Source organism: Podarcis vaucheri (genome assembly GCF_965113315.1).
Source record: "Podarcis vaucheri genome assembly, chromosome: Z".
NCBI lineage: Eukaryota > Metazoa > Chordata > Lepidosauria > Squamata > Lacertidae > Podarcis > Podarcis vaucheri.
The window spans coordinates 26913005-26931945 of NC_138758.1; the positions used below are offsets into that span (position 1 = coordinate 26913005).

Sequence of the window (18941 nt, forward strand, 5' to 3'; positions counted from 1 at the left end):
CAGTTTTTGTTGTTGTTGTTGTTGTTATTGTTGCTGCTGCTCTGGGTCCTGAAATAATCAGGATCCACATAATAATAATAATAATAATAATAATAATAATAATAATAATAATAATAATAATACCCTTTCCATTCATTTAGCCATAAGGAATGTGCTTGGGTAAGCACAACATTTTAAAAGTTTGCATAGGCTTTAATCTAAAGCTAGCTGAGGGAAAAGGTCAAAGGCCACTGGCGCGGGGGGGGGGGCTGGATTCAAGTTTCTGAATGAGGCCGCCCACCTCAGATTCCCACAGTTGCTTGTCTCTGAAACATAAGATTTGTCTTCCCCTGCCCTGCCAGTGCTATTAGTAGTATTATTATCTGCTCCCTCTCAGCCAATCAGGGCGGCAGGAGCCTGGTGACGACATGTGCTAGGGAACAGCACTGAGGCAGTGAAGCATCCAAGCTACTAATGTTAGGATTGGAGGTCAGAAGCTGCTCTATGGGGAGAAAGGGAAGCCTTTTAATGGACTAAGCTAGAAGTGTGCCTTCCTTTCCCTCCTCACCCACTCCCCATTCTTTCTTTTTTTCCTGCAAAGGGTATTGCTTTCGATGACAATACCAGACCCTAAGAGGCCGACAGTCTGGATACAGCATGACAGGGCAGACTGCAGGTAATGCTTCCCCCAACCTCATTTTCCCCTTTGCTGCTGTTACACTGGGAACAGGGCTGGCCTGTGGATCTTCCGTTTGCAAGACACCTGAGCCACGCATTCTTCTGCTTTTGCAATCAAGGAGCTTCTCTGTCTCCGCTGCAGGAGAAAGAGGATCCCAGAAAATGCATGCTTTGTTTTTCGTTTTATAGTGGTGCGTAAACCTTGCTTTGGTGGAGGGATCTTGTTCCTTGTCTTCAAAGCATCTTGCATCTCCCTGCCCCCTTCCTCTCTGATTTGTAAATGTTTTTTTTTTTTTTTTTTTAAAAATAACAACAGCAGTTTCAGAAAATCTGGAGACTGACATCTTCTAGCAGTTTTAACTCTTGAGGGGATGGAGGGAAAATGGGAAGGGGGGCTTGCGATTGCAAATGCAGAAATCTGTTCTTGCAGCTGACTGAAGTGTCAACACGGATGTCAGCGGCAGGAGCTGCCTTGATGGGCTTCCCATTGAAAGGGAACAATACAGGCTTTGGTTGTTATTCAGATGCACGAGAGAGACGTGGCCTTATTGTAGTACCGTGTGTGTGTGTGTGTGTGTGTGTGTGTGTGTTTTCCCGGCCAATGCATTAAAGCCATTTATGTATTTTCTTTTGTTTTGAAAGGGGGCTTTGGGGGCTAATACAATGTAAGGATGTTCTTCCCATAAGGCATTAGTCTGTGATCTTGAAATGCTGGTGTTTCTTTTGCTAGGCTTCCTCCCTTTGTCCCAGACCTGTATGTATGGCTACGTTATCCAAGTAAGGAACTGTCACCATGCACTATCCTACTCCCTACTGCTCTCTTTGCTCCTTCTGTTTCATGTCAGGTTTTAGGATCTGTTTGTATTTGGGCACCAGAATGGAAGACGATGAGTGTATCTTTGTTAAGCAGCAATAAGAAGATGATGGTGAAAATGATTTTAAAAAGCAGAGGTGCAAAAATGGGATTGTCTCTAGTATTGTTAAGCATGTGTGACTCAGTGGGCCTCATCAGCTGAATGCTGATCTTGTTATCCATTTAAAATGGCCCCTATCTCCCCTCTCTCTACTAAAAAAAAAGGGGTTCATAGTCAAGAGGTTTATTTTCAGTGTCTCTGACTGTGATGGGACTCTCTGGGCACTGGCATTTTGTCTTCATGTTTGGTTTTCAACACCTTTCATGTGCCTGGGGATGGCTCTTCCTTTTGTCAAGATGTGTATCACTTCTTTTTTTTAATACTGAGGAAATAATTTTGGGGTTTGGTATGTTTTACACTGCATTTCTTGTTGATCATAATTTTTGGGGGGTTTGGAGCTTGTCAAAATTCTGCACCCCTAGGCAGGGCTGCCAAGGTCGAGTGAGGTTTCGGTTCAGCAGGTCAAAGACCAGACATAGATCTGATTGTTTGAATCTTTCACTGGGGTGGGGAAGTGGGGGGATGCGGGGATGGTGTCAACATGGCTGGCTGTTACAGTGGTGGCAGCAGGGGGGCAGGCAGAGGGAGAAAGTCTGAGGGGTGGGTGAAGCAGCTATCTGCTGTTGGGAAAGATAATAGAAAATGCTGGGCCCTGGTGGGGAATGAAATCAAGTGGTCCCCCATGACTCCTCCTTGATTCATAAATTAACATTCTGCAGTTTATTTCTAGATTTTCCAGAGGCACAGCTGGTGGGAGAGGGGAGGGGAGGGCTGGGAGAAAGGAGAGGGATCATGGGTGGCAGATTGATGCTAAGGAGGAAGATGGGTTTGCTATGCCAGTGAGGAAGATGGGCAGGGGGAGGAAGGAAAGCTGCTTGAGTGGGAAATGGGAAGCTTGAGAGAGGAGGGAAAAGAGGAAGGAAGTCAGTTGGTGATGTTCATAGAGAAAGGAACAAGGTGGAAGGGTGGTGTGCAGTGAGAGGTTGAGTGAAACAGCGGTATAAGAAAGCATCCTGGTGGATCAGGCCAAAGGGGTCCCATCTTGCTCAGTATCCTGTTCCCACAGTGACCAATCATGACTATGTGAAGCCTATAAGCAGGGCCCAAGCACAACAGTTCTTTCTCCACTTGTGATTCCCAGGCACTAGTATGAAGAGACAGCAAAACCATCATGGCTAGTAGCCATTGACAGCTGTCTCCTTCATGAATTTCCCAATCTTCCTTTAAGGCCATCCATGTTGGCGGCCACTATTACATTTACCATAGTTTAACCATGTAGTGCGGTGAGACACTGAAAGAAAAACAAAGGAAAGAGCAGTTTGTTGGATCCGGGGGAAGGTTGATCTGTGTACACATAAGGTTCTGAAGGAGCTCTGCAGAAGTGGAGAGGACCGTGGTACACCTTCTACAGCTACGGAGCTCAGCATGTACATTGCAAGGTGTGAATCGTTGATTGTCAGGTCTGGTTCTAGCTTGGTTGCAAGGTAGGCTATCCGTTCTAAGAGCACACCAACTTTGCAGGGGCTGGCAATTTTATTTATTAAATTTCTGTTCTGCCCTTCATTGGAAGATCACAGGGTGGTTTACAACATAAAAACACAAAAATGCATGTCCTAATAACAAACAAAAATAATGACCCCGACACACACCGCTATTATTATTATTTATGAAAGGATATGAAAGGGACGCGGGTGGCGCTGTGGGAAGGGACGCGGGTGGCGCTGTGGGAAGGGACGCGGGTGGCGCTGTGGGTAAAAGCCTCAGCGCCTAGGGCTTGCCGATCGAAAGGTCGGCGGTTCGAATCCCCGCGGCGGGGTGCGCTCCCGTTGTTCGGTCCCAGCGCCTGCCAACCTAGCAGTTCGAAAGCACCCCCGGGGGCAAGTAGATAAATAGGTACCGCTTACTAGCGGGAAGGTAAACAGCGTTTCCGTGTGCGGCTCTGGCTCGCCAGAGCAGCGATGTCACGCTGGCCACGTGACCCGGAAGTGTCTCCGGACAGCGCTGGCCCCCGGCCTCTTGAGTGAGATGGGCGCACAACCCTAGAGTCTGTCAAGACTGGCCCGTTTGGGCAGGGGTACCTTTACCTTTACCTTTATGAAAGGCAGGAACTATGTAATTGCAAGAACTCTGCAATTCGGATTGTCTACTTCGGCCATTGCAGACCTCAGGTAGTCCAACCATTTGCTGCCATCTCTAGAAAGTGAATATTTGGATAGTTCGAGGCCTGTGAATGGAATATGACTGACAAATGCCCAATAACGAGGATGGACAGTTCCTCTAAGTTTGGGTGGACAGTTCCCTTTGCATAGTTGCAGCAGTAATGGTGGGGTATCATCAGACTGTGCCTGTTTCATGTGACTGACAAATTCTGTTGCACCTTCTTTGGGCGAATTTCTTCATAACAGAGGCTACAGGGAAACCTTTTCTCTTGGTATTAAGCCATCCCAACTCTGCATTAATTACTAACTTTAGAATCAAGCTGCATCAGAAAGAAGGCATTTCCATTATTTCAATGGGTCTCTAAGTAGGAATAGTATTGGACACAACCCAGAGTTGCCACATCACTTGCAGCTTAAAGTAGAACAGCAGTAATTGAGTGCTGCTATTTATCCATGTCTGAAGTTACAATTTGCTGTTGGGTTTTTGGTTTTCAGTGGTAGTGGTATTTTATATATATTCTAAAGGGACCACCTGCTTCTACATGAACCTGCCGATTCACACCATACATTCAAAGCATATTTATACCATTTTAACAGTCATGGTGTCCCCCAAGAATCCTGGGATCTCCAGTTTCCTCCTCACAGAGCCACAGTTCCTATAAGTCTTTGGGTAAAACCGTGTGCTTTACAAATTCTTGCTATGTGGTCCCAATCCAGCTGAAGAAAGGCAGGTGGTGACCAAAGACAGGGCACTTTCTGGTTTGACCTCGCATCTCTGGAGTTCTTTTCCTAGAGAAGTTCGTGGTCTGGTGAAGTTTCTGTTTTGCCAGGGCTTTTAAATGTTGCTTTTGTTTTTATGCTATGTATTTTTTGCTGCTAGAGATCCTTAAAGATATCGTTCATTCCACAATTAAGTGAACTTAATTGATTTGCGCTTCCTGGGCTACTGCTTAAGTCCAGAACTTAAATATGCATATTAGTCTACAGTTCTATGAACGTTTGCTCTTCACACATTAATTACTTACCTTTTTATGAGGTGGTCTGAGGTGGCTATTTTGCTTTCCAACCCCCCCCCCAAAAAAAAGTATATCAGTCAAAACTACATACCAGAATCTGCTCTGTTAGGAGAAATTTGCACTGAAATGATGCTGAATTTTCATGAGGTCTTAAAGAAAAACACTCCACTAACTGATATAGAAATGTAAAGAACTGAACAAGGGCCACATTCACACCATCCATTAAAAAAGCTACAATACCACAAAGAATCCCGCGAACTATAGTTTTTGTTAAGAGTGTTGAGAGTTGTTAAGAAACCTCTTTTCCACCCCCCAGAGCTACAATTTCCAGAGTTCCCCATGAAGAAGGGTTAATTGTGAAATCAGTCTGAGTAGGAAACCACTGGGAAGAAAACAGGGGTCTTCTGACAACTCTCAGCACCCTTAGCAAATTACAGCTTCCAGCATTCTTTGGGAGGAAGCCATGAGTATTTAAAGTGGCATCATAGTGCTTTAAGAGTGTGAATGTGGCCAACACTGGAAGAATGAGAAACAGGGAAACTGAGGCTGGGTACACAATCCCATTTACTCTGGCTCCAGTGCACTCCCACAACTGGTGTTTGAAGCCCAAAATGCATAGCATTAGTCACAATTCTTGGAAACCAACTCTTAGATGCTGAGATCCCTTTGCTCCTCCCCCAATAAAATATTTGAGGGGGACAAGCCCTCAAATGATATTGATGTGCCCTGTCATGTGATTGATTATGCAGGGCGGGGCTTACCTGCCCCCTCCCATACTCACTGTCACAATCCATCTGTATTCTGTAGCTTCTTGAGAAATACTGCTGTTTCATGTGCTTTCCCTCAAACCAGCTTCCACCCAGTTTGAAAATGTAATCTCTCATTAAGCTGAGGTTTGTATATGCACAGGTGATGGCTTCACTGAATAACAGCTGTGTGAGGACTGCAGGCACGGGAAACAAATCAGGTGAATAATGTGTCCGGCAACATAAAGTGCGACTTGAAACATAGCAGGAGGTAACAACCACCTTAATGTGTTCGTGCCCTGAAAGAGACATTTTTGCCCATCCTTACTGCTTAGCCATTTACCTGCCTGGTTCTGTTTACTGTATCCAGTCCCCCTGGGTCTGAGGCTTTGGCTTCTGTTGCTCCAACCTCCTTTGCTACTTCCAACAGAAACAGATTCCAATGCTCATCCTCAATCTATCGGGGCAAGTGATGAGGGGATGGAGATTTTCCCAGCACTTTATTTCTGTGAAGAAAATTTTCCTTTTCATAAGTTCATTACTTGCAATGAATATACAATGCACCGTTCTTTAGGTTGTCAGCTTGCATTTGTTGTCAACAGTTTTCAGTGCCTCTGTTCCCTCCTGCCCTTAAATGTAATTACAGTTGTACCTTGGTTCTCAAACGTAATCCGTTTCAGAAGTCCGTTCAACTTCCAAAACATTCTGAAACCAAGAAGCTTCTGCAGCCAATCGGAAGCCATGGAAGTCACGTTGGACTTTTGGCTTCCAAAAATAGTTTGCAAACCGGAACACTCACTTTGCGGTGTTCGGGAGCCAAAACGTTTGAGAACTAAGCTGTTTGAAAACCAAGGCACGACTATAATGTTAAGTGACATACATGGCATTGCCATTACAAATTTTGCAATAATGTTTTCTACACAATACAACATTTTAACCACATTAAATGTGCTTTAATTTTTTCTCTCAAATATTTCTGGTGAAATACGGCGAAAATTAACGCAGGCTGCTTTTTCTTAAAGCTTTGTTTAGTACAGTCTCCCCCAACCAGGTGCTCTTCAGATACTTTGGACTACAACTCCCATTAGCTGGCTGGGTCTGATGAGAGTTGTAGTCCAACACATGGGCTTTGGCAAATATAGGTTTATTGGGGTGTTGTTGTTTTTAATAAGTAAGATAAATATGCTAAAATAGATCACTCTAGGGGTCAGAACATTTTCTGATGCAAATCACCCAGTGCAATTTTTTCTGATAGGAAGGTTTTTCTAGGAGTTTTTCCAATTCAATTCCCCGCCCCGCCCCCCGAAAATCTGCATCACTGGTCATTGCAGTACTTCTTTCTTGAACCTGCTGAGGCTCTCATCATCTTCTATTTCCCTGCTTGGCTGCAGCAAAGGAATCCTGGGAGCTCTTTGTGAAGGCTAGGAGTCTCAAGCAAGTGAAGTATTATAGTCAAATGGGATTCAGTGTGCACAGCATTGCTTGTCCTGGTTGGCTGCAGAGAAAATCCAGGGACAATCTTAGAAGAGGAATTTTGTGTCACCTCCTTGATCCTTCTAACTGAAGATGGCCAAGATTGAACTGGGAATGGAAGCATATGCCATACCACAGAGCCAAGGACCCTCTCCCACACCTGGGCTGGGAGAACTTTGGATTTCAGCAGTGCGGGTGGCGCTGTGGTCTAAACCACTGAGCCTAGGGCTTGCCGATTGGAAGGTCGGCAGTTCAAATCCCTGCGACGGGGTGAGCGCCTGTTGTTCAGTCCCAGCTCCTGCCCACCTAGCAGTTTGAAAGTACGAAATGCAAGTAGATAAATAGGTAGCACTCCGGCGGGAAGGTAAACGGCGTTTCCGTGCGCTACTCTGGTTCGCCAGAAGCGGCTTAGTCATGCTGGCCACATGACCCGGAAGCTGTCTGCGAACAAAACGCCGGCTCCCTCAGCCAGTAAAGCGAGATGAGCGCCGCAACCCCAGAGTCGTCCGCAACTGAACTTAACGGTCAGGGGTCCCTTTACCTTTACCTTTCTCCTTAAAAAGTCCATAACTATCATAGGCTTTCCCTGGTGCCTGTGCCTGGAGGGATATATTACCCCTTGAGGGCTTTCATGACATTAACAGAACCTAACAATATTTTTCATGCATAATTCAACTGACCACCCATGCCCAAGCTGGCAGCAGTTCACCAGGTTCTGAAGCAGAGGCATTCTGCATTGCCTGCTATCAGTTTTTTAACTGGCGATGGCAGAGATCCTCTGCATGCAAAACACATGATCTACCAATGATCCATGGGTGTAGCCAGGGGGGCAGGAGGCATCTGCCCCCCAATCAAGTAAATAAAAAAAAAAATACTTAACTAATAGTAGAAGTAATCAGAATATTTGAAATTGAAATGCTTGCTGAGGTTACCTGGATAATGTTGTGTCACATTCTAGCAATGCAACTGGCAACCCAACTGAGCGATACCTTACCTCAAGGCTCTGCTCATCTCTCTTGCTCAGCCATGCACCACTTGTGCCATAGAGCAACCATTCAGTAGTACCTTGTGGAGAGTAAAGACTTGGCTAAGGCCGGTGATGACAGGGGAGTCTCTCAATGGCCTATTCTTACTGAGTGTGCACAGAAAAACTGCACTGGGGAAAAAGGAAGAATTTGAGATGGACGTGCTAAAAAGATTTCCAGCAAATACATAAATACTTTATTTAATCTAGATTTCATAAAAAAAGATGAAAAAGGCATGTTCCTTGTAGTTTTGCAAAATATACTTATTAACTGCATGAAAGGTACTCCTTAGTGTTAACTTTTGCATTTAACTTCCTAGTTTTCAAATGACTGAAGATTTTGACAGATTTTTCTGAGTACTTGGGGTCAAAAGAGAGTAATTTAAAACAGCAGTTGTTGAGACACTTCATTCAGAATCTGCTAGACAGAGCCAGACAGCGGATGATGACAGGTGGGTGTCCTGCCCCCCCCAATATAAATCCTGGTTACGCCCATGCACTGAGCTGTGCCTCTTCCCTTGGAGATGCTACTCTCTTGTTCTACTTGCATGAGAGTCAGCTGTCTGGCATGTGTGGTGCCTCAAAGCTCCCTCATTGTGACCACTGAAGTACAGGGGAGACGTGAACAGATTGGACTTCCTTGGCTGCAGCTTTTCCTAGTCACAAATACCTTTGTTGTGTCTGGGTTCTGACATTGATGCTGCCCCCAGCCCAGATCCTGCACTGTTGTTTTATCTCTCTCTCCCCATTTCTATTTCCCGCTGTGCTCTGCAGTGATCTTCCTTATTTGCCATCTGTTTTCTTGCCGCAGCAAAAGGCACCCTGATGTGTATACTCACTGGTCAGGCTTCCAGGAATTTCATAGAAATGAAACACTGGGGTTCTATTCTGGGTGTCCTATTATGTTTGCATGTCTGACACTTGATCTCTGAAGCCTACGCAGCTACTGAATTTTGGTGAACCTTTGGCGTTCATAAATGTTGTGAGAAGGTGGGGAAAGTAGAATCAGGTCAGCTTTAAAAAGGGATCAGCCAACTATTAAAGCGGAGCCTATTCACATCTGTAGTCTCAGTTCGCATTTTGCATGGTCCCCTGTCACAGACACACATGCAGCTGGCAAGGGTGTCGGTTGTGTTTCCACACTTTTAATGGGCATGTGAACATCAGGAACAGTGAGAACAAATCTGATGCCACTCTCCCCCTTTCTTGTCTTTGAGTGCATGTGTGAAAATGGCTAATGCATTTATTATTATTATTTATTGCATTTATATCCCACCCTTTTCCTCCATGGAGCTCAAGCTGGTGTACATGGTTCTTCCCTCTTCCTCATTTAACCACAACCCTGTGAGGTAGTTGGCCTGAGAGATGGTGACTGGCCCAAGGTCACCTAGTGAGCTTCGTTCATGGTTGGGTGGGGATTCGAACCCTGGTTTCTTGGATCCTAGTCTGACACTCTAGCCAGTGGCATGAAGTTGAGGGATGGAAACCTGAAGGTCTCACTTGTGTTATTACTATTGCTTTTGTCTGAGTCTGTCCTCTACTTCTTTTTTTTATATAAAATTTTTATTGGTTTTACAGCATTTTTTAGACAATACAAACGAATAAAAAGACAAACAAACATGTATAATTTCATAACCTTTTTTCCATAATCCTCCTTTCTCGGACTCCCCCATACCTCCCCTTTCTGGATCCCAATTTACAAAATTATTTCAGCAGCTTCTAAGCAGTTTTATCAAATATATATCCTCTTAGTCCTTTCTTTATCTTAACCTTATGTCACTGTATCCCTTTTTCTCTCAACACCTCGGCATTTTAGCATTCCTCAATTTTATAATAGTTCTTAAGATAGATTCTAAATTTCTCCCAATCCTCTTCCGCTGTCTCTTTCCTCTGATCACGGATTCTGCCAGTCATCTCAGCCAGTGTCATATAGTCCATCACTTTCATCTGCCATTCTTCCACGGTGGGTAGATCTTGTGTCTTCCAATACTTTGCTGTCCTCTACTTCTTCCACTCCTTTTTGTGTCTGTCTTCCTTATCCAACTTCTTCTACTCAATGCGTAAGCATGGGAAATGCACAGAATTGCAGGTGGCAAGGAAATTATGCAGGGCATAGAATCATAAGTACAGGTGTTAGAATCAGCTCTGTTGTTGTTGTTGTCTTTTTAAAAATGAATAGCCTGGGCAGCTTGGGTTGATAAACAGTGCATGATTCATACCTCTTTTGACCAAAACATCAAATTAGCATGACTTGTTGAGAGAGGAGGTTTTCCCGCTTCTATTTCTTCCCATGCCTCTGGTTGATTCTCCCCTGCGTGCTAGCCTTTTTGAATTCTAGATTAAGTAGATGAGTTTCAAAAATTAATTATGGAAATGAAGTTTGCACCATTTGCTGCAGCTTTCACTTCCTTCTGTTCATTCACATCTCCTCACCATCACATTAATGATGTCCACATATGCATTTATGAAACTATGGTCTAGTTTGCACATAGCATTAAGCCAAACCATAGTTTAATGCGAAGGAGCATGTGTGAGGATATCCAGAGTGAATATTGTGGCTACTCTGCTCGTCCTTGGGTCCTGCTTCTCTCATGCTACCAGTGGTTTGGCTAACGCAACACAGGAATGCAAGCTCATATTTTGTCTCCCCCAAACAAACCCCAAGCAGCAAACCAATATTAAATCTTGGTTATTGTAACTCATGGTTTATTCGGAGCAAGACATATCAGGAAATAGGGTTTGGATTAAGCCAAATAAATAAGACAAATTATGGCTTAGTTTTGGGCTGCATGGCAGTATCAGATTCAGGGACGAGTGATTTGTATGTACTCCGGTTTGTTCTCCCTAAGCCATAGTTTGGCTTAGTGTTCAACGTAAACTGGGCCAGCGGGAAAAAGCAATCAAAAAGTAATCACACATTTCATGCAGTGTTTCATTGGTGCACGTATGCACTGCTGCACATGTGACAAAACACATGAAATAATCTTGGTCCAACCACATGTACAACATCATACTTGGGGTTTGTGTGTGTGTGCTTTGCCAATGCATCTGTGTGCATTGGTGATGGAGAGGTGGTAAATGTCATGACTGAATGGAAAGCTGTGTCAAACTGTGCATGCAGAGTGTTTTGTACAAAATTTGGATTTATTTTCATTTTTAAAGGAACAATGAACAATTCTGGATATGTCAATCTCAGTTTAGAAACAAGACTGGGTAATTTGTAAGTCTAGTCTCCAGGGAGGCCTTCAGGTGAGAATTTTGGAAACATTACTGATGGCTGCCTTTTCTACCCCACTTGTAATTTGTACAATTGTCAGAACTGGATGGCTGTTCTGTTCTGTGCTAGATCGGTGGATATTTCTGAGCTACAAAGGTATCTCAATTTGCCCCCAAGCAAGGTGGGGGACAAGGATTGGGGGGAAGGCATGTGACACACCCATCACTAGTTTTGCAGATCTGTTTCGAATTTCCCACAGCTACCCTTAAGTGAAAACAAAGACATCAGTGCCAATCCCAAATATCCTATGTAACATATAGTTTGGCCTTTATTTATACAGTTATCAGATCAGTTTATATTTATTTCTTACAACCACCGGTTGTTACAATACGAAGCAAGGAAGATGAGCATTTAATAACAAATGAGATGAGAAATAACATTAACTTAATTAAGCATAAATCAATAAAAAAAACAATTAAAAGACTGGCAGTCAACCCAGCAAATGAAATAATAATAAGTCCAGCCTAACTGTACCAGCTTCCTGTTTTGTTTTTATTAACCATGACAAATCAAATAAAAATGATGGAAACAGCCAGGATTCTCCAGTAGTCTTTTATATTTGTCTTAATAAATATATAAAAACAAGCTTGTGCCTTAGCTAGTGCCATTAGGAAGGCAACAACTCTTCTCTTTAGCTTGATATCCTTTTCATTTTATCTTTTCACACACAGATAGGGCTGGCCCTACCATTAGGCACAGTAGAAGAGATGGTTTATATGGAATATTTTTAGGGGTGGGGAGTAGACAGAGCAGGGTCCTACATGGCTCCCGCAGGACTCCCTAAGCTGATCTGCTGCCCCCAAGTATAGCGGAGGCTGCTCTCCCATTGCCAACACTGAGGTAAGATCGAGCTGCCAGTGTGTTAGCTTCTGTTTGCGGAATGCAGAGGGACACCACCTCATCTTTTGCCTCAGGTAGCAAAGTATCTTGGACCCATCCTACACACAAAGAACATGGTACCATTGATGGTTTTCCTCTAATACCTTCTGTTAACAATTAAGCAGATAGTGGGGAAGATCCCAACTTTGTCTAATCAACAGCAGAGCTTTATGGCGTTTGTGCTAGTCTGCCTGCAATAAGTGTAGAAGACATTAATGGAAACCTCACAATAATGATTTCATTAAGCAAGCAGAACTTTTTGATTTTAAGTAAGCAGACCTGTGGACGTGGGTGTGCCCTCTCCCAGTCCCCCCCCACCTGCCTGCCCCTTATTACTTACATCCAGTCCAGAGAGTGGCCCTGCCTGTCAGCTTCTGCCTCCTTAGCTCATTGTGTCTCTTGTAGAACTCAGCAGGGAGGAAGATGGGGGACAAAACTTAAATTAATTGGCTGTGCCTGTCATTTTCTCTGACTCCACCTGTTATTGCTTTCTCTGCCTCTTGCCATATAAGCCGCAGTTGGCAATAGCCAGCAGTGGCTTGGGGGATATCTTTATAGATATTCTTATATCAAATAAAGGGTCCTGTTTTAAACTTCGAATACTGTTCCAAGGTGTATCATTTTGGCTCTTAGAATTTTGTTCTGGATACAGTGTAAGGTGATTAGAACTTTGGAAGTCTCAGATATCTGGTCCCTGCAGGTATTTGGAGCTGAAGGGAGGGCCTGTTTTCTCCCAGCAGAGAGCCAACATGATGTTCTTGAGATGTTGTAGGTCTTCATCTCCCACCATCCTATCCCTGACCATTCTTGTCTGTGGAATGCTCTCCCCAGGGAGACAAGCATGGTGCCTTCTTTTATATGTCTTTAGATGTTTCTCCACCATCTGAAGAACTATAAAGAAGGTACAGCAAAAAACTTTAGACCAATGATGGGGAACCTCCAACTCATGGGCCTCATTAGGCTCACCTGGCCTCCTCATTTTACTCGCAAGGCCATTTTGGCCAAGCCCCCCTACCTTATAACTGACATCATATATATTGTCAGGTGTGGAGCAGGTAAAAATGCAGCTCCCATGGGGTTTGCTTTTGCAATCACTATCATGGTTGTTGGGCATGCAAAGTGCCTCTGATGTAGTTTGATTTCAAACCACGTGAGCAAAATTAAATATGACACCATTGTGCCATCAGGTGATTGGCAGGTAGGTGGTTTGCTGGATCTGGCAGCCCACTCCAACCTTAGAAACTCAGAGTAACTTGACTGGTTTACTATAGGACACATTTAGTCTCCTATTTAGTCTTGGGACTGGCTTGCTTGCATTTTTCATGTTGCTTAATGACTGTCAACAGTAATGACGGGTCGGTGCATCCACTAAATTCAGAGGCAGTACACTTGTGATCATCAAATGGTAGGGCCAAGCAATGGGAAGTGGCTGTCTCCATTTTGCTGTGATGTGACTACCACAAAAACAGCTAGGTAGTGCCACTTCTGGGAATAGTGTGCTGGAGTAGATGGTCCCTTGGTTTGATTCAGCGCAGTCAGTTATTATGTTGGCAATGGTTTCAGACAACTTCTTGCGTCAGAAACAAGCTATTTACAAGCTAAGTAAATAAACCAACAGCAACAATTGTGCATGCTTTCGCACACATACACCCAGCATAGATCAGATTGTTCCCAAATTGTACTCCTGATAGCCCAGAGAGAAAGCCAACAGAACTATGGGCCTCACCAATAATCAGCGTAACGAATTGTGGCCACATCTATAAGATTTAACCAGTATGTTAGCCTGAGGCATACCTAATGCCTGTTCATTAAAGGATCAGATAAGCATGCAGGCAGCATTCCAGTTGTTAAAATATTCATGTGCCAATAGGAGTGTCTGTTCCTAAGACAGGCAAACCTGAGCGTAATGCATGACAGTCATATGGCTCTTGACTGGTCAACATTAAACCAATTTTCTACCCCCTTGGTTACCTGCTTTTCTTACTGTTCACAGCAGTTCCCCTGCAAATTACCCCAGTACTCACAGGTTGCTGTTTTTCTTCAAGTAGAGCTGTTGCATAACTGGACTGTGAGTTTGCTTGCTGTGGGCCACTGGTCCTGCCTCACTGATATGCCTATGGAAGAGTCTATCATTGCCCTGATAAGCTGCTTCTTACCCAGCTGTAAAAGCCAGCATCTTAGCACACTGTAGAACAGGGGTGAGGAACCTGTGTGCCTCCTGATGTTGTTGGATTCCAATTCCTGTCCACCTGTGTCAATACCACCATTAGTCAGAAATGAGGCAACTTGTAGTTCAGCAACACCAGGAGGCAGGGGTAGTGCAAAACAGGAAGTGCTGCTTTGCCCTGCCGCTGCCATCACCACTTACCTGCTCCTGCTACTGCCTGCTCTGCTGCCGCCACATGCTCTGCTGCATCTGCCACTGACGGAAAAGCAATACCACCCATAGCCCCAATTTTGGGCAAGATTGTGCCAATTTGGGGCATGAGCTTGCCCAAAATTTGCACTGAGTGTGGTGCCACTTCTGTGCCAATGGTGGAGGTGGCAGGGCAGGCAGGGCACCCATAGACGTACCTGATGGGGAACTTCTGCCACCTGAAGCAGCAACCTCACCCTGCCTAATAGCTGAGCTGGCTCTGTCTGGAGGAACACGAGTTCTATTTTATTTCAGTAAACATGTTCCTCAACTTAGTGCCGTCCCCTTATTTTGGACTACACCTTCCATCATCCCCAGTCAACATGGCCAATATTCAGGAATGATGCATGTTGTAGCGCAGCAGCATCTGGAGGGCCAGAGGTTCCCCAAAATCCTGCCCACACCCCGTGCATTCAATGTGCACTCACTTAAAATGGCTGCTGACTTCTTCCCTTCCCCTCTTTGTGCACCAAACTTTCTTCTGATTCCTGGACCAGATAATTCATCTCTCTCTCCTCCACCCCAAATTAGTTACATCTGTACAGCACTCCCCAGATTCCACTTAGGGAAGTTTTCGTATGCCATCACTGGAGACACCAGTTTTCCATCAACAATGAAAGCTAAATGCTGCACACAGCAGTGGGAGAGCCGAAAAGCATAGAGACACTTGTCTAATTTACAAACTTGTAGCACCAAACAAAAGAGCGATCAATGATTGAATACAGTCCACCATTTATTAATAGAGAGATCACAAGTTGGAATTCACCGTAAACAAAATCAAACATTGCTGATAATGTGCATAGATTTATTCTGTGCTGTTTCAAAGGATTAAAATGTGGATGTTAACAGCAATGTTTGATTTTCTTATTAATGACTTCTGTGATATCTCTGTTAATAAGTCATTGACTGTGTTCAATAATTGATTTAACCAGTACGTAGATGGACACCAGCAATTTGAGAAGGTCTGGGAGCCGACACACATTGCTTTCCCCATGGCTACTGCACACACACACTAGTCCACTCTCAGACAGACATGGTGAAGTTCTCTTCCATGAAAGCTGCTCTCACTTTCATCTTCATTCAGAAATAATGTGATCAGGCTGCCCCTCCTGACCGCTAGCCCACTTCCTGATCTACTGTCACTCTTCCTAGTGATCAGGTGCTCTTAAGGGCTGTTACAAGGACATCTTTACCAGGAATGGGGAACTTGTGACCATCCAAACATCGTTGGACCCCAGTGGTCAGGGATGGTGGTTAGACCACTGCAATGCATTGTATGTGGGGCAGCCTTTGAAGACCATTCAGTAACTACAGCTAGTGCTGAACACAGCAGCTGACTTGGCAACTCAGAGAAGAAGGCATGAATATATAGTATGGGTCCCCGCCTGACTGAGCTGTTGGCTAGCTTGTCTCTGAGGCCGATTCAAAATGCCAGTTTTGCTCTTTAAGCATTGTACAGCTTGGGACCCCTATAGGTAATGGACTGCCTTTCCCCATATTAAATTGCCTGCTCCATAAGATTGTCATACATGTCTCGTCTAAGGAAGGTTAGAGCAGGGGTCAGCAACCTTTTTCAGCTGTGGGCCGGTCCACCATCCCTCAGACCATGTGGTGGGCCGGACTATTGGGGGGGGGAATGAACAAATTCCTATGCCCCACAAATAACCCAGAGATGCATTTTAAATAAAAGCACACATTCTACTCAGGTAAAAACATTCTGAATCCCGGACCGCCCGTGGGCCGGATTGAGAGGGTGATTGGGCCGCATCTGGTTGCCTACCCCTGGGTTAGAGAGTGGTGTCCACCATTTATGCTCCACATCTATGGAATGCTATGCTCCACTTGGCACCCAATTTGTCATTGTTTCAGTGCCAGGCAATACATTTTTGTTTTCCCATGTTTTCCCATGGGCTGCCTCAGTGACTGGATGTTTTTACCCTGATTATGTTTTTAATATGGTTGTGTATTTATTTTTACTAGTATCACTGTATTTCCTTCTTGAAATTGCTTTATGACTTTCTGTTGTGGGAGGCAATTCATAAATTTAATAAACTTAACCAAGTAATCTAGCAACAACTGGAGTGCTGCAAGTTCCCCATCCCTGATTGGCTGGGACTTGGACACCAGTGTCACCAGGAATGGCAAGTGATGGGCTTGATAAAAGCTATGAACTACTTGATATGAGGAATGTCCTGGGTATGGATAGTTGTGAATATCTTTATTTTCAAACTTGATGCCAAAACCAGGCCAAAACCTTTGGTGCTCTGGACTCAGTAGTGAAATGAATTCAGCTTGCACAGTATTCTCTGCATGCCTTTGTGGGGTACCCTTCAGTTCCTTTTAAAAAGTACTGTCGAGATTACAGATGTGACCAGACAGGGACGAAGCCAGTGCGTGGAGCTGTTGCTGCCAGGTCAGCCAAGCAGTCAATCACATACTCAACAGGTGGGTGTGGGGTGGACAGGTTCATCCAGTTAGGAAAGCACACACAGCCTCCTGGTCCAGACATGTTGCTTAGGTTAGTGCCTTCACTGGCCTTTGCTCCTCCCAAGTCCGTGCTTCCCTTCCACCAAACAGAACCTCACAAGTTCAAGTGGATCTCCTGAGACACATTGCATTTGTGTGCATAAAAGATAAATTTACCTTATTTAAGTATATATCATAATTGAACAACCAGTGGATCTCCCATAGGCATTTCGTTGGCCAATGTGAGAACAGGATTCTCGAGTAGATGGGCCATTGGCCTGTTCCAGAAGGCTCTTCTTATGTTATTATATTTAAGTCTGGGTGGATAAGAACAGCTATGGAACAGTAAGTGCTCTACTCATTAGGCTCCTCCTAAAGTTGCTTTACCAAAACTTCACTGGATGCTAATGCCCAATCAGCAACAGTTGTTGGGTTCACATTTTTCACCACCACCAACAGAAGTATTGGGTTTCTGAACTTGCTTTAATATGCTAACCAGGGAGAAGCAGGTGCTGTCATGAAGCCATTCTGCCTCGCCAGCTGCCCTTACTAAACCTCTGCAACATGGAAATCTGGCTTGCCATCTGCCATACTGGTATTTGTGTGTGTGTGTGTGTGTGTGTGTGTGTGTGTGTGTGTGTGAGAGAGAGAGAGAGAGAGAGAGAGAGAGAGAGAGTGTTTTCCGTATTGAAAAGAAATGATTACATGATTTAATATTATTTTAACAATTTTGATAATGTTGGAAGGAATGGAAGAGCCAAGAAGACAGGGGAAACAAGGGATGAACATGTTACTATTATTTTTAATGGTGCATACTGAAACTTAGTTATATTAGGGTATTCGGATTAGGGGCGATGCCAAGGACTTCAGCTTGACAAGACCTTTGATATCAGGTTGTGATTTGGACAGGACCAACCTTGTTACAGTACAGGTTGGGTTCTTGATTTGTATCAATGGCAGTTCTGCAATTGATCAAAGGTTTCACAAATAGATCTATCCTAGATCAAGGCTTTGATGACAGGTTACGGGTGCAATCCTGTTTGCTATGGATGGATAAATCTGTCAGCTTTAGTTTCTTTTAATTCTTCACATTTTCCCAGTCCTCTAACTTCATAACATTTCTGGAAGTTGAATTTTGATTCAGTACTGGTGACTGGGTAGTATTTTCCATCGCAGCTGAGGCAACAGATCAGATTGGGGGGACCCAGAGAGAGACCATGTGGCAACGAAGGGCAATGGCTCAGGTAGGGAAGGGCTCTTGCTATTGTTACCCCTGAGCATCTGCTCCTTGAGCTGATAGTCTCACCTTACCTAACGGTAGGGCTTTCCCTGTCCCTGCCTTGATTCCCTGTCGAGAAGAACATTCTGAATCGGGGGAGGGGGGATCAGAGCTAGCCCACCCATGAGGCAATGTGAAGGTGGCCACCTCAGGCAACAAGATCCACAGGGGCAGCAGACCCCAATGCAGAACTTTACCCACCCACCCCACCGCCTGTTCCTAATGTGTGGTGGATCCTCTCATCCCTTCTTCTCCGGTGGGGAGGGGGTGTCATTTTGTGGTTTGTCTCTGGTGCCAAAATGTCTTGGGCTGGCCCTGGGGAAAAGAAATGTACAAATGAGTAATGCTAGCAAGGAGGCACAGTACATCCTTGAAGATATGCAGCAAAGGAGACTTGGTTACGGTGACCTGATCAGGTGTTCAAGCTGTCTGTTGCTATGGTAATGAGGCTGAACTAGAGTGAGAAAGAGACAGCAATTTTCTCAGTTTGGAACCACGTCTCTTTTCTGCTCATACTTGAGAGCTTGGAGAGCATTATGTCCCAGACATGGTAACACACCCACCAAAAAAGAAAAAGAAAAAGGATAATGGTGTGGAAAGAGAATGCTGATTTTCTAAGCGTTCATCTCCCCACC

The 18941-nt window shown here is 44.4% G+C and overlaps 1 protein-coding gene across 7 annotated transcripts in view; it reads left to right on the plus strand.

Moving 5' to 3' along the window:
* Positions 1–394: 394 nt before the first annotated feature.
* Positions 395–18941, plus strand: part of PAK3 (p21 (RAC1) activated kinase 3) — an 84976-nt gene continuing 66429 nt past the window's right edge. For 2 of the 7 annotated variants that reach the window (XM_082208651.1, XM_082208655.1), the window contains exon 1: positions 417–655. The gene's annotated coding sequence lies outside the window, so the exon portion shown is untranslated. Of the gene's footprint in view, positions 656–5655; positions 5714–8309; positions 8442–18941 lie in introns of all 7 variants that reach the window. The other 5 variants (XM_082208654.1, XM_082208653.1, XM_082208652.1 and 2 more) reach the window with 5 other exon arrangements.